This window comes from Peromyscus leucopus, chromosome 19 (genome assembly GCF_004664715.2).
Source record: "Peromyscus leucopus breed LL Stock chromosome 19, UCI_PerLeu_2.1, whole genome shotgun sequence".
In the NCBI taxonomy this organism is placed as follows: Eukaryota; Metazoa; Chordata; class Mammalia; order Rodentia; family Cricetidae; genus Peromyscus; species Peromyscus leucopus.
Window position 1 is genome coordinate 12980642 of NC_051079.1, and position 14737 is coordinate 12995378.

The 14737-nt window shown below is 38.7% G+C and overlaps 1 non-coding gene and 2 pseudogenes across 1 annotated transcript; 1 reads left to right on the forward strand and 2 right to left on the reverse strand.

The window, feature by feature from the left end:
- Positions 1-7910: 7910 nt before the first annotated feature.
- Positions 7911-8891, forward strand: LOC114705693 (annotated as a pseudogene).
- Positions 8892-9532: 641 nt separating this feature from the next.
- Trnat-cgu lies at positions 9533-9605 on the reverse strand. The gene has a single exon. It is a non-coding gene; the product is annotated as a tRNA-Thr (tRNA).
- On the reverse strand, positions 9591-9696 carry LOC114705699 (annotated as a pseudogene).
- Positions 9697-14737: the final 5041 nt, after the last annotated feature.

Consider the following 14737-nt stretch of genomic DNA (forward strand, 5'->3'; position numbering starts at 1 on the left):
AGATAGAAGGTTTATTCAGCTCATGGTTTCATTAGTTTCCATCCACAGTCACTTGGCTCCATTGCTTCTGGGCCTCTGCAGGGGCAGAACACCATGGTAGGGATGGTGCAGGTGTCAGGGAGGAAGGGAGAAGAGGAGAGGAGAGACCTCCAGAGCACTCCCTGGCTCTCAGAGGCAAGCACCCACTGACTCACTTCCTTCAATCAGGAGGAAACATTCCCACTTTGCAGTAGCCCAACAGCACCACCAGCTGGTACCAAGCTTTCAACAATGAAGACTTCTCTCTCTGGCCTCAAACGCTGCTACAAAGATTAAATGTGTTCTTAGTTCTGAACACATCATCCGCCCACATGATGTCACACCTACATGGTCACCCACGGTGCTTGCCCGCATCTCACTTCCTCCCTTGCCAGTTTCGAGCATTTACTTTTTACTTCACTCCACTCCCTTGCCAGGACCTGCCTGTTTCTGGACCTCTACCTGGCACCAAGTTTTGGCTCAATTCAGCTTGCCAACACCCGCATCTGCCATCAGGGAAGCCAGTTTCCTAATACACACAGAGAGAAAAAGCAATTGAGAATTTAAGGCAAGAAACAGGAAGAAGTCTGCTTGTGTTTCTCATAATATTATTGATATTATTGGTAATATTCCACATGGCCTTTATCTTCATCCCACATTTTGGAAGCTGTAAGAAAGATAAATACTGAACTCGCTTCCTGACTCCATGTGGTTTTCCTTTGGTCCTTTCTCCTTCTCCATCAACAGACACATTTATATTCTCATTAATTCAGCTGCTGTGGGTTTACAAGCATATGTTCACTGGAAGGTATTTAAATGATTGTGACCTCAGATTGGAGTGAATAAAAACCCTCATTATTTAAAGAATTTTAGCATATTCAATGAGGTAAATGCTGAATATATCATGTGCAGACCAGGCTTCTTTATTTATTCTAAATCAATGAATATAAAATGGATTTTGAAGGCTTCTGTTTCTGGTACGAACAGAAGACAGCCACGATAGGACACAGTTGTCACATCTAGAAGAGCTCCAGGTACTGGAGAGGTTTAGTAAATACTTGCTGCATGTATAACCTAGTGCATTAGTTACTTTGTTGTTCCTGTGATAAAAATCTCATGACCAAAAGCAACTTAAGGAAGAAAGAACTTGTGTGGGTGCACAATTCCGGAGGGATGGAATCTATTCTGGCAGGGAAGACATGAGGTGTCAGCAGGAGCAGGAAGCTGACTTGTCCCCTTGTCATGAAACAGACAGAGAAGGGAGCAGGGCTCTAAACCCTCAAAGCATGCCCTTTGTGATGTACTTCCTCCAACAAGGCTCAGCTTTTTAATGGTTCCATAACCTCTGAAAACAGTGCCACCAACAAGAGACTAAGGGTTACAATACACAAGCCTTAAACCACCAGATCTAGGGACCTGAAAGAGCTTAGGTGCTATTTTTTCTGATTCCAATGGTCCTCCCCCAATATGAACAGAGCTTGGAGCTCAAAGATGATACACAGCATGTGAATAAATTGGTAAATGAAAGACCCGGTCACCTGTTTGTCATGCTCCAAGCATATTTAAAGAGCACATATGCAAAAAATGCATTGCAGAAGTAGGAATGGTTATTACCTCTATGTTGTGTGTTTATGTTTTTGCTTCTACCTTTCTGATTAACATGAATATTTTTTTTATTATGAAGACAACTACACTGATGATAAATGGAATTCAAAAAGCATTAAATTCGTTTAAATAGAAAGGATGATTTCACTCTTGCTCCCCAAAAACAGATATTTTTAATATTTGAAATACACACACATACATACACATACACATTTTATTTATATGTGAAATGGTTGACACTGTATGTATTGTATTATAGCCTGTTTTCTTATTTAATGATAGTTATTTACCTTTATCTCATTTTTGCATATTTATTTTATAACTCAATTAATTAATTAATTAATTAATTGTTCCCAACCCAATCACATTCTCCCCTCCCTCTCTCCTCTCCTCCCATCCCCTCTTCCTACCTTCCCCTCCCCATCCACTCTTCCTCTTTTCTCTTCAGAAAAGGACAGGCCTCCTATGTATATCAGCCAGCCATGGCATATCAGGTTGCAGTAAGACTAGGTAGGCACTTCCTCTCCAATTAAGGCTGAATGAGGCAACTCAGTAGGAAAAATGGGTCCTAAGAGCAGGTAACAGAGTCAGAGACATCCCAGCTCCTACTGTTATGAGTCCCACAAAAAGACCAAGCTAAACAACTGTCACATATGTGCAGAGGGCCTAGGTGAGTCTCATGCAAGCTCTCTTGTTGGTGGTTCAGTCTCTGTGGGTCCCCATGAGTCCATGTTAGTTGACTCTGTGGATTTTCTTGTGGTGCCCTTGGCCTCTTTGGCTCCCATAATCTTCCTCCCCTTGTTCCACAGGATTCTGAGAAGTTCACCTAATGTTTGACTGTGGGTGTCTGCATCTGTTTCTGTCAGTTGCTGGGTGACGCTTCTCTGATAACAATTAGTCTAGGCAACAATCTGAGTATAGCAGAATATCATTAGGAATCATTTTATTGACATTTTTTTGCCAATCATGTTTGGTTCTACCCTAAGTCTCTGAGATGTCTAGCCTCTGCATCCTTGCCCTCCAGGCAGCATCAGGGGTGGGCTCCCTCTCACGGTATGGGTCTCAAGCTGGACCAGTCATTGTTCGGCCACTCTCATAATTTCTGTGCCACCTTTACCCCAGCATACCTTGTAGGCAGGGCAAATTGTAGGTTGATGGTTTTGTGTCTGGGTTGGTGTCCTAATCCCTCCACTTGAAGTCTAGCCTGGTTACAGGAGATGGCCGGTTCAGGTTCTGTATCTCCCATTGCTAGGAGTCTTAGCTAGGATCACCCTCATAGATTTCTGGGTGTTTTCATTGCACTAGGTTTCTAGTTCATCCAAGAGATGCCCCTGATTCCAATAATCTCTCCCAGTACTCTCTCCCTCCATCCTCCCCCCACATGCTCCCTCCTGTTTCCAATACCCACACTCCCATCCAGACCCCTCCCCCTTCTGCTTGTGACATCTCCTCTATTTTCCCTTCACAGTGAGATTCTTGAATCTGCCTTGAATCTTTCTTATTACTTAGCTTCTTTGGATCTGTGGATTGTAGCATGGTTATCCTTTACTTTATAGTTAATATCCACTTATTAGTAAATACGTACCATGTTTATCTTTCTGGGCCTGGGTTACCCACTTGCTAGAAAATTTCATGATGTCGTTGTTTTTAGCTGATGAGTGATACTCCATTGTATAAATGTACCACATTTTCTTTATCCATTCTTTGATTGATGGACATATAAATAATTTCCAGTCTCTAGCTATTACAAATAAAGCTGCTGTGAACATACTTGAGCAAGTGTCCTTGTGATATGATAGAGCATCCTTTGTGTATGTCCAGGAGTGGTATAACTGGGTCTTGAGGTAGATCTATTGCAATTTTCTGAGAAACTGCCACACTGACTTCCAGCTGTACAAGTTTGCACTCCCACCAACAATGAAGGATTGTTCCCCTTGCTCCACGTCCTCTGCAACATGAGCTATTACTTGTGTTTCTGATCTTAGCCATTCTGACAGGTGTAAGACAGAATCCCAGAGTCATTTTGATTTGTGTTTCTCTGGCAGCTAAGCATGTTTAACAACTCTTTAGGTGCTTCTCATCCATTTGATATTCCTCTTTTGAGAATTCTCTGTTTAGATCCTTACCTCATTTTTAATTGGATTATTTGGTTTGTTGATGTCCAGTTTCTTGAAATCTTTATATTTTGGAGATCAGCCTTCTGTCAGATGTGGGGTTGGTGAAGATCTTTTCCCATTCTGCCATTTTTGCCCTTTTAATGGTGTGCTTTGTGTTACAGGAGCTTTTCAGTTTCATCAGGTCCCATTTATTAATTGTCTATCTTAGTGCCAGCACGATTGATGTTCCATTCAGGAAGTTGTCTCGTGCCAAAGTATTCAAGGCTATTCCCTTCTTTCTCTTCTATCAGGTTCGATGTATCTGGTTTTATGTTTTATGTTAAGTTCTTTGATCCACTTGGACTTGAGTTCTGTGCAGAGTGATAGATATGTATCTATTTGCATTCTTCTACATGCTGACATCCAGTTAGAGCAGCACCATTGGTTGAAAATGCAGAGCTAATACCAATACTTCTCAAATTATTCCACAAAATAGGAACAGAAGAAACATTGCCAAATTCATTTTATGAGGTCACAGTTAACCAGATACCCAAACCACACAAAAACCTAACAAATAAAGAGAATTAAGATTATCCACCATGATCAAGTAGGCTTCATCTCAGAAATGCAGGGGTGATTCCTTATATATAAATCTGTTGATATATTCCACCATATAAACATATTGAAAAAAAAAAAACACCACATGATCCTCTAATTAGATGCTGAAAAAGCCTTTGATAAAATCCAGCACTCATTCATGATAAAAGTCTTGGAGAGATCAGGGATACAAAGAATGTAACCTAAATATAATAAAGATAATATACAGCAAGCCAATAGCCAACATTAAATTACATAGAAAGAAACTCAAAGAGATTCCACTAAAATCAGGAACAAGACAAGGCTGCCCATTCTCTCCATATCTACGCAATATAGTACTTGAAGTTTTAGTGGGAGCCAGAAGAAAATTAAAGGAGATCAAGGAGATAGAAATTTGGAAAGGAAGAAGTCAAAGTATTGCGATTTGCAAATAATGTGATAGTATACATAAACAACCCCAAAAATTCTACCAGAGAACTTCTACAGCTGATAAACACTTTAGTGAAATGGCGGGATACAAGATTAACTCAAAAGTGTCAGTAGCCCCCCTATATCTAAACAATAAATGGGCTGAGAAAAAAATTAGGGAAACAACACCCTTCACAGAAGCCGCAAATAATATAAAATATCTTGATGTAATTCTAACCAAGTACGTGAAAAACCTATAGGTAAGAATTTCAAGACTTTGAAGAAAGAAACTGAAGAAGATATCAAAGATGGAAATACCACCCGTGCTCATAGATTGGTAGAATTAACATGGTAAAAATGGCCATCTTATCAAAAGCAATATACAGATTCAATGCAATTCCTATGAAAATTCTAACACAATTCTTTACAGAGCTTGAAAAAACAACACTTAATTTCATTTAGAAAAACAAAAACCAGGATAGCTAAAGCAATCTTGTACAATAAAAGAACTTCTGGAGGTATCACCTTCCCTGATTTCCAGCTGTAGTACAGAACTATGATAATAAAAACCATGTGATATTAGCATAAAAAACAAACAAGTTGATCAATGGAACAGAATTGAAGACCCTGATATAAGTCCACATACCTATGGACACCTGATTTTTGAAAAAAGCCAGAAATAGACAATGGAAAAATGAAAGAATCTCACTGTTTTAATAGACATCAATTATTTTCTTGAATTAATACACTAAAATGTATTCAAACTATTTATGGTGATCAATTAGTTCATTTAAAGCTTTTTGACTGTGATCAATATAGCACTTCATACTTGTCAAGTTATTATCTCAGACAAAATTTCTCTAAAATAGATGCTATTTGAAAACTCCAAGAAAGGTTTTTATGTGTTTTTGATAGAATTCTCCAAAGATGGTATATCAATATGAAGAGAAATGTACATTCCAATTTTGCATAAGATTTTTTGCTTCTCTATAATATTAGCTGAAATCAGACATTATGAAACAGAACCATCTTTGTTCACATGATGAATAAAAATATTTCATCGTTTCCATTAAATATTTAAATTGTCCTAATTTTGTGTTGTAATATTATTTGCTGCTTACTTGTCAATTGCGCTGTATAGTTGGCCCAGTTTCTTCAAGGATTAAGTGTCTTTTTTACTGATTTAAATCCGTAAAAAGGTGCAAAATTATGAACAAAAATATTTGTAATATATGTTGAAGATATTTTCCTTGCTAACTTATTGCCTCTAACCATAGTTCTTTAAAATTTTTGCCATTTGCAGAGTAGTTCTTTTTATACTATACTGTCAAATACATTACCTTTTTATTTCATGGTTTTTGAGTCTGGTGAAAGCATTTTCTACCTCAAGAACATTAAAATACTCCACATTTTATAGTACTTTTAGATTGTTATATTTGAAGTCTATGTAAACTGGACATGTGTGTGTAATGAGATGCAGAAATTTGAATTAATTTCCTTATCAAATAAGGATCTAGCCTTTCTATCATTAATTAGATAAACTGCTTGCTAGCACATTAGACTGTTGCTGTACTATACAACCACATGTTCCTACATCTGCTCATCCTAAATCCATTATTACATTACTTTATATGAGTATGCATATTAACTATGAATTCTAAAATATATTCAAGTGTTACAGAAACAGTCAAACCACAGAACATGACTAATGCAAAGAAGCATGAAATGGTGGGGTTTGTCAATGGCATTATATGTCCCAAGATCCCCTGCCTTCCTCTCTGCAAGCTCCTCCCAATTCACTTGTAGTTTCTTATTCAGTATCTAGCTCCTCTGAAAAGTTATGTCTTTGAAGGCAGAGCATTTAAGTTTCTTATCGAGCCTTGAATCCCAATGTAGAGACTTACTAACATTCATCAGCTAATTTATATTACTTACATATTGAATGAATCAATGACTTAAATCTTGCAGAATTAACAGCTGGATATATTTTTGATGTATGAAAATAGAAAGCAAGGAGTCAAATTGGCTATTATAGACAAGAAAGTACCAAAACATTTCAGAGGACAACTCAGCTTCTTATTTGATAATCTGATCTAAACTGAAGTAGTAGGTAGTAAATCATAGAAATATTTAACTATATGCTAAAAAAGGGAGAGGCTTGTTTGGTTGACTGGGGAACACAGCACACACTTGCCTTTAGCATGACTTCAGTCCATGATCTCACCAGAGAAGACATGAAGAAACCAACTTGTCACAAGATGTCACATGGGCTGTGATAGACAGAACATGACATATTTGATCACTTCAGCAAGATCTGGATTATAGAGAGTCTTGCAAGCTAAACTGATACCACTTTGCTAGATATTTATGTTTTTAGGGGAAAAGCAATATTATAAGAATAAGATAGTAGGGGCTGGGGGATAGCTCAGTGGTTAAGAGTACTTGTTGCTCTTGCAGAGGACTTCAATTCATTTCCCAACATCTGAAAGCTCACAATAACTTGTAACTCTAGCACTAAAGGATCCAATAGAGTCTCCTGGACCCCATAGGCACTGCACAAACATGCACATACCCATATACAGACATACACACAAGTACATATTTTTTGGAGGGTGAAGTTTGAGACAGGGTTTCTCTGTGTAGTTTTGGTGCCTGTCCTGGATCTCACTCTGTAGACCAGGCTGGCCTTGAACTCACAGAGATCTACCTGACTTTGCCTACCAAGTACTAGGATTAAAGGCATGGGCCACCACCACCCGGCACAAGTACAAAATTTTAAAATCTTTTTAAAATGAAGATAATATACAGAACTCACTGGAGAACACAGCTGATATTTGACACTACCCACACCCCAATTTGTACAAAGCAATCTGTCTGCGGCAGCCAGTGAAGAGTTCTCAAAACAGGCATGGTTAGATGTTATAGGCCTAGCCAGGGCCTAAACAATAAAAACTATGTAAAAAAATAAATCTTCATTCATGACTGAAAGTGCAAAATTTAACTGGTTTAAATAATAAAAACTAAGACTATAATTTTAAAGGGTAACAAAGAAAGATCTTTGACCTTGAGAGAATGTCAAACAATAAAAAAAAAATCACCAATCATAGAAACAGTCATAAAAGTTGAATACTTGGATTTACCAAGATTAAAATTCTGTGCTTTTAAAATATACTTTCAAATCCGGAATAGTCAACATGGCGGCCGCCATAAGATGCCTCAGTAGAGTCTTCAGACAACATCAAAGGCATTGTCTTTCCAGGACAGCTTACCAGGCCCCTCCCTACCCTTGCTCTGAGAATGTTCTCTGGACTCACAGACATTTTGCTGTTGCTGCTGCAAAGCCAGTGAGGAAAATTAAGAAAGAAGGAAAAGATGTTAGATGAAAAAGCAGATGATATAGAAAAGATAAAGTCATACACCTACATGGAAAGTGAACCTGAAGATGATGTCTATTTAAAACACTTGTACCCAAGGCAGATCTATGAGGTGGAGAAAGCTGTTGACTTACTTAAGAAACTTCAGATTCTGGACTTTACCAATCCAAAGCAAGGAGTTTATCTTGATTTAACATTAGATATGGCATTGGGGAAAAAGAAAAAAGTGGAGCCTTTTGCCAGTGTTATCAGTTTACCCTACCCTTTTGCTTCAGAAGTCAACAGAGTTGCTGTATTTACAGGGAATGCATCAGAGATTAAAATAGCAGAAGAGAATGGAGCTGTATTTGCAGGAGGAGTGGATCCGGTTAAGAAGATCTTGGATGATGAGGTTGTTGTGGACTTTTATGTAGCTGTTCCGGAAATAATGACTGAACTTAACCCATTGAGGAAGAAACTGAAAAAAAAAAAAAAAAGATTTCCAAAGGTTACTAGAAATTCCATTGGTTGTGACATCCCCAAAATGCTTGAATTATTTAAAACTAGACATGAAATTATGGTAGATGAAGAAAGGTCGAATTTTCTCAGCACCAAAATAGCAACATTGGATATGCCAAGTGACCAGTTAACTGCCAACCTTCAAGCAGTTATAAATGAAGTCTGTAGGCACAGACCACTAAATCTGGGTCCATTTGTGGTGGGTACCTTCCTTCACAATTCAACCAGTGAAGGTTTGCTGCTCTAGACCAACTCGCTGTTGCCCAAAGAAGCTAAAACCAAAGAAGCTGCCTGAGAGCTGTGTTGTGAAATTATTGGGGGCAGGATTAAAACAACAGAGAAATCTATAAAACTGCATTGTTTCTAATTTGGTTCCTTGTGTTTTCTTGATCAGTACATTTAGAAGTAAATTTTAACACTATTTTTTTTTTTTACAGTTTCAAAAATAAATGTCAGTTTTAAAAAAATAAAATAAAATATACTTTCAAGAGGACAGAAATACAAACCACAGGCTCAGAAGGAATATTTGGAAAACACATATTTGATAAAGTATATATATGCACTTTTTTATGTACAAGGGGGGCACATTCACAGGTGTATGGTATCTGTGGAAGTCACACATATGTAGCAGGAAGCCATTCCAGCTTTGAGCTGGAAATTCCAACCCCCACTGAGGCTTCAGCAACTGTCACACCTACAAGGCAGGGCCAAGGGAGGCGCCGGGAGACCTGAGATCTGGATGGGCCAACGTGCTCTGTCTGTTCTTGGACCCTAGATGGTGGAGGATGACTGAGCAGAGCTCCAGAGAACACTGCTGGACTTCGATACACCTTCCGCAGACCCCACAACCTACCTTTCCCTTTTTTGTAAGTTACCCACTAAATAAATCTTCCTTGTAACTACGTGGAGTGGCCATAATAATTTCACCAAATCTGGCGCCCAACATGGGGCATGAACCCATGACCCTGGGATTACGAGTCCCATGCTCTACCGACTGAGCTATCCGGGCTTATATTGTCCTTGGATAGAGGACGTATCAGATATTAAACTGATAAGAACAGATACTACACTTGATCTTAGCCAAAAGGCTGAGAAAATGTTTTAAAAATTTAGACTTTCTGGACAGTGAGACATGTCTTCTCCTGACAGCACTGATTACTTCAGAGAGGAGTATGGGCATCGAAGACACTCCATATGGAGTTTATCTTCACCTTGGCAAAAATAGCCATTTGGGCAAGAAACTGTTCTTGCCTGGACTGCTTGATCAACTGGACATGCAGGACCCATAGGAAGGTGACCACTGAACTTTGCTTGACAAAATGGTCCTTCAGGTTCCTGCTTGGCAGAGGAAACTGCCAGACATTCTAAAGGACACAGAAAAAGTGGATGAGAGACTCTAGGCCTGTGGGCTGAAGACAAATGCACCAACTTTACAAGAGAACTTTGGATAACTGTCCAGGCTGTCAGCTGTCTCTGTCTACCCTGGAAGACTCCCGAAAGTTGCTTGTATCCTTCTCCCATTTCTCAGGTAGTATTATATCCTTCTGAGGTCTTTGATGTGGTTAAAGACTAGATACTTACAGTTTTCCTTAGTTATGATAAAAAATAAATTAGATATAAAACCTTAAACTCACAAATATAAGATAAATATCTTCTTTAATATTGTAACTGTAATTGTTACTCGTTAATTGTTTTGTTATATGTAATTTTACTATGTTGAAATTAAAATCTTTCTTTTTGAAAAAGAAGCAAAAGGGGAAGTGCTGTGGATTTCGTTCTATATAAATAAAGCACTGATTGGCCAGTGAGCAGGCAAGAAGTATAGGCGGGACAAGGAGAGAGGAGAATTGAGGAAGGAGGAAGGAAAGAAGACCAGCTGGAGCTGCTGCCAGGACAAGGAAGATGTAAAGTACCAGTAAGCCACGAGCCATGTGGCAAAGTAAAGATTAATAGAAATGGGCTAATTATAAGAGTAAGAGCTAATGGCCAAGCAGTTTAAATAATGTAAGTGTCTCTGTGTTTACTTTATAAGTTGGCTCTGGGACTGGCGGGACTTGGCGGCGGGAGCTGGAGAGAAATTCTCCAGCAACACACATACCTGATCTCTTGTAACTCATGTTGCTGGTGTCACCCAGTGTGTGTGCTGGGAGCTCATCTCTGTAGGATCTATATGCACTCCTAGCCACTGCGCCATGTTTCCAACCCTGGGAATATCTGGCATCTATAAAAATGTTCTCTATTCTGATTGTAGGTGTTTCTATGAACTTCTGTGTCTTGTTTCACTAAGAATTAATTTTACCTATAAATTGGATCCTAATATAGCAAAGTTTAAAAATCAAATGAACAGTTTTTGATAGAGAGACAAGCCATGCATACAGGGACCCACCTGTCATCCCAGCTTTTGTGAGGTGTAGATAGAAGAACCAGGAACTCAAAATCATTCTCTATGTAGAATGTGTGAGTCTAGTCTGGGCTACTCGACACCCTGCCCCTAATTTTTTTTTCTTAAATGTAAAGTGAAGCATTCTTCAAAAGTGCAGTTGAAATGAAACCATGAAGCATGGGTAGATATGAGCCAACTGGAAGATTAGGACAAGACTGCTTGAGCTGAGGAACATTTGTGTAAAAGATAAGGGGGTGGGGATCTGAGTGTCAGGAGCAGCCTGTGGCCACCATAGCAGAGACATTGTGAAGGAGTGCATCAGATGAGGTCCGGGCTTGTCCACCATGCAGGATTTCAGCAGTATTCTAAATGCAGGGACACCTCAGTTAGCCTTTTTCATATGCTCTAAGAAAACAGCACAGACTTGCAAACAGCAAGGATTTGCTATTCTGGAGGCTCCGAAAGATATGATCAAAAAGCCTCAGAGTCCTGTGACAACTGGCTACAGAGTGTTGCCTTCTTGCCACATACTCACAAGATTCTTGGAGGTGCTTTGATAAGGAAGAAACACGCCCTTGTCATCTAGTCACCTCAGAAGTACCCACCACTTAATACTCTGCACCAGAGAGGTAGATTTCAATAGATGAACTGTAAAGGGTCACATTTAGACTCTGAGGGATTTCATGCAGAAGAATAATGTAATCTGCTGTCATTTTTTAAAAAAGATTTATTTATTAATTGTGTACACAGTGTTCTGCCTACATATATGTCTACATGCTAAAAGATGGCACCAAGATCTCATTATAGATGGTTGTGAGCCACCATGTGGTTGCTGGGAATTGAACTCAAGACTTCATCAAGAGCAGCCAGTGCTCTTAACCTCTGAGCCATCTCTTCAGCTCTGATTCATATTTTTAAAAGATCAGTCTGAGTATTGCACTGTGAAAGACTGGGACGGGAAAGTTAGGGTAGGGAAAGATGAGGAGGGCATTGCAAAGGGAGATAATAGAAGCCTGATCCAGTGTTGCTAATGAGCTTCAAATAGGAGGCTTATCATTGATGTACTTAGACCATCAACTATGCAAATGAAACCAATGACAAAGTTATGTCATATGAGTTTGTTGTGAGGATAAAGTATATATAATAAGATTCCATCCTTGCTCCACATAATATCGATGCTGAATACAAGTCACCCAGTCCTTAAAATGATCAAAATAAATTGCTCTTCTTTATCTCCTTTTACTCTCATCTTCCTGAAAGTTGCCACCAGTCCCAAGAAGCCCCCATCCCTTACACATTCCCTTCCTTCTGGCGATCTTACCATAGACCTACTGGGAACTAGCCTTGTAAAGAAAAATGCTGATTATTGGTTTTCTCACCCAAATTATAATAATAGTGGATCAATATTTTTAAGAACTAGATCCACACCTCTAATTAAATTGAACAGACACCAGATGGTACCTAGATAGTATTAAATTGATTTTATTTTGTTTTTTCCCTGAATTTAAACATTTAAGTCTTCTTTTCTGAGGGTGGTTTAATGAACCTTTACATGATTCTTTAGTCCTCTGTGTTTAGTTTTATGGTAATATCAAACCTATTTTTGTTTTTTAATGTTATTTCCTCCAAAGCTATTATAATAATATAAATATAAATTATATTGTCTTGATAAAGAAGACTGAACAGACATGAGACAAGAAAGAAAAATAATATTAAAATGAACTTGGAAAAAGGATGAAAGGAACATGTGTGGGCAATAGGATGCAAAGGTTGTGGATATGGGGAAGTCAACAAGAACTCTATTTCCCACCTCTATTGGCATCGGTGAAATGTGTCTCACTGGTCATATTGAAGTCAGGGAAGGAATCTTTTTAGGATATAAAAAAAACAAGTTAATGAATTGTTTTGAGGCAACAGTAGAATTTTCAAAGAGAGATATCCAGGGACATCTATCTGCAAGTTATTAGATGGGGTGCTGTAGTTGGATGCACTAAATGAGGCAGCTGAGATAAGGTGAACCACTAGAGGAAAACTGTCCTGCAAGGCTGGTTATCCTGCAGGAAGATACATTCAATGTCAGGCATCATCAAGCACTGGAGGATGTTCTGAGGTAGATTGGCATGTAAAGGGGGAAGAAGTAGAAATCCTGTTTCTAACGATTGCTGATCAGAGCCAGTTATTCATTTTAAAGAGTTTTAAACAATTATCTAGACAATATTCAAGGGGCCACAGGGAATATGCATACAATACCAGGTCAGTCAGTCGACAAGACAACAGGAATCAAGGCAAAACTGCAACCACATTTATCTGTGCACACACATGTACACAGATGTGCATGTGCATACACACATATACCATACACAGAGATGGTTGAGTGTGTTCTAACACAACACATGTGAAATACTAAAAATATTTAATGCCAAGAATTAATGTGCATTACTTGAAAACTGCAAAGTGGTAAGTCAGTATTATTAAGATACACATGTAATCTAAAATTTGAGAGAAGACAGAAAAGTGGGGAAGAGAAAGACAGAGTGAGGGAAATCAATATTTCATGGAAAAGTCTGACTAATAACAGACACTTCCTGGACCCCCAACATGTATCACACATCCTGATAAGCATAACATTGAAACTGTTTCTTTTAATTTTTATATAGTGTATATATTACTTTACACTTAAAGAAGCTGAACATCTGAGGCATTAAATACTTTAAGATTATACAGCTTGGGGTTGGAGATGGTTCTGTAGTTAAATTTGAGTATTGCTTTTACAAGGACTTAAGTTTAAATCCTAGTACCCATTTTGGGATACCCACAACCACCCATAACTCCAGCTCTGAAAATCTGACATCCTCTTCTTGACTCTGCAGGTACCTACACTCACACATGTACAAATCCAATGCATACATGCACACATACACTTAATTAAAAATAAATTAAGGGCTGAGACTGGGGAGATGGCTCAGCAGTTAAGAGTTGGCTGCTCTTCCAGAGGTCCTGAGTTCAATTCCCAGCAACCACATGGTGACCCACAAAAATCTATAGAGAGATCTGATTGCCTTTTCTGGCATGCATGTGTACATGCAGATAAATCATTCAATATATAAATAAATAAAGCTTTAAAAAAAATAAATCTTTAAAAAAGGATCAACTTGTTTATAATGATTAAAAACCAAGGTTGATTCTGGGTACATCTTATTATAATATTTGTGTTACTTAAAGTGTTACCTATGATTCTATAAAGAAAGAACATGAGAGAAGCTGAAGCAAGGTGTTTGTGCCCTGAATTACTTCTGTAACAGACTTCTCTGTGTGGACTTCGCCTAAGGTTTCCACATGTATCTAAATCACCCTCACAACTTTTATCTGCATAAGAAGTGGAATAAAACACTGCCTTACAGCCTGTGGGTCTCCCCAGCCTCTGAGAAGAGCTGGCTATTACAGAACACACCTCCACCAATTCTCTTCCACTCACACCAAGTCAAGAGCTTGGGTGCTGCAGCTGAAAGAAGGACCAAGCACAGAGGACAAAGTTCCCTGGCTACTGCACTGCTAGAAAGCAGGCTTCCGTTTCCAGATCACCTACTGGAGCTCAGATGGAGCCCCTGCACTGGTTTCTAGTAAATCTGTAGAGAGGATGCCAAGTTCTGTCCAACCCAGAATACTTAGATTGCTTTGTTTTAGTTTTAGTTAGGGACCAAACCAGGGTCTCACACATGATTGACAAGCACTCTGTCATGGAACTGCATCCCAGTCCT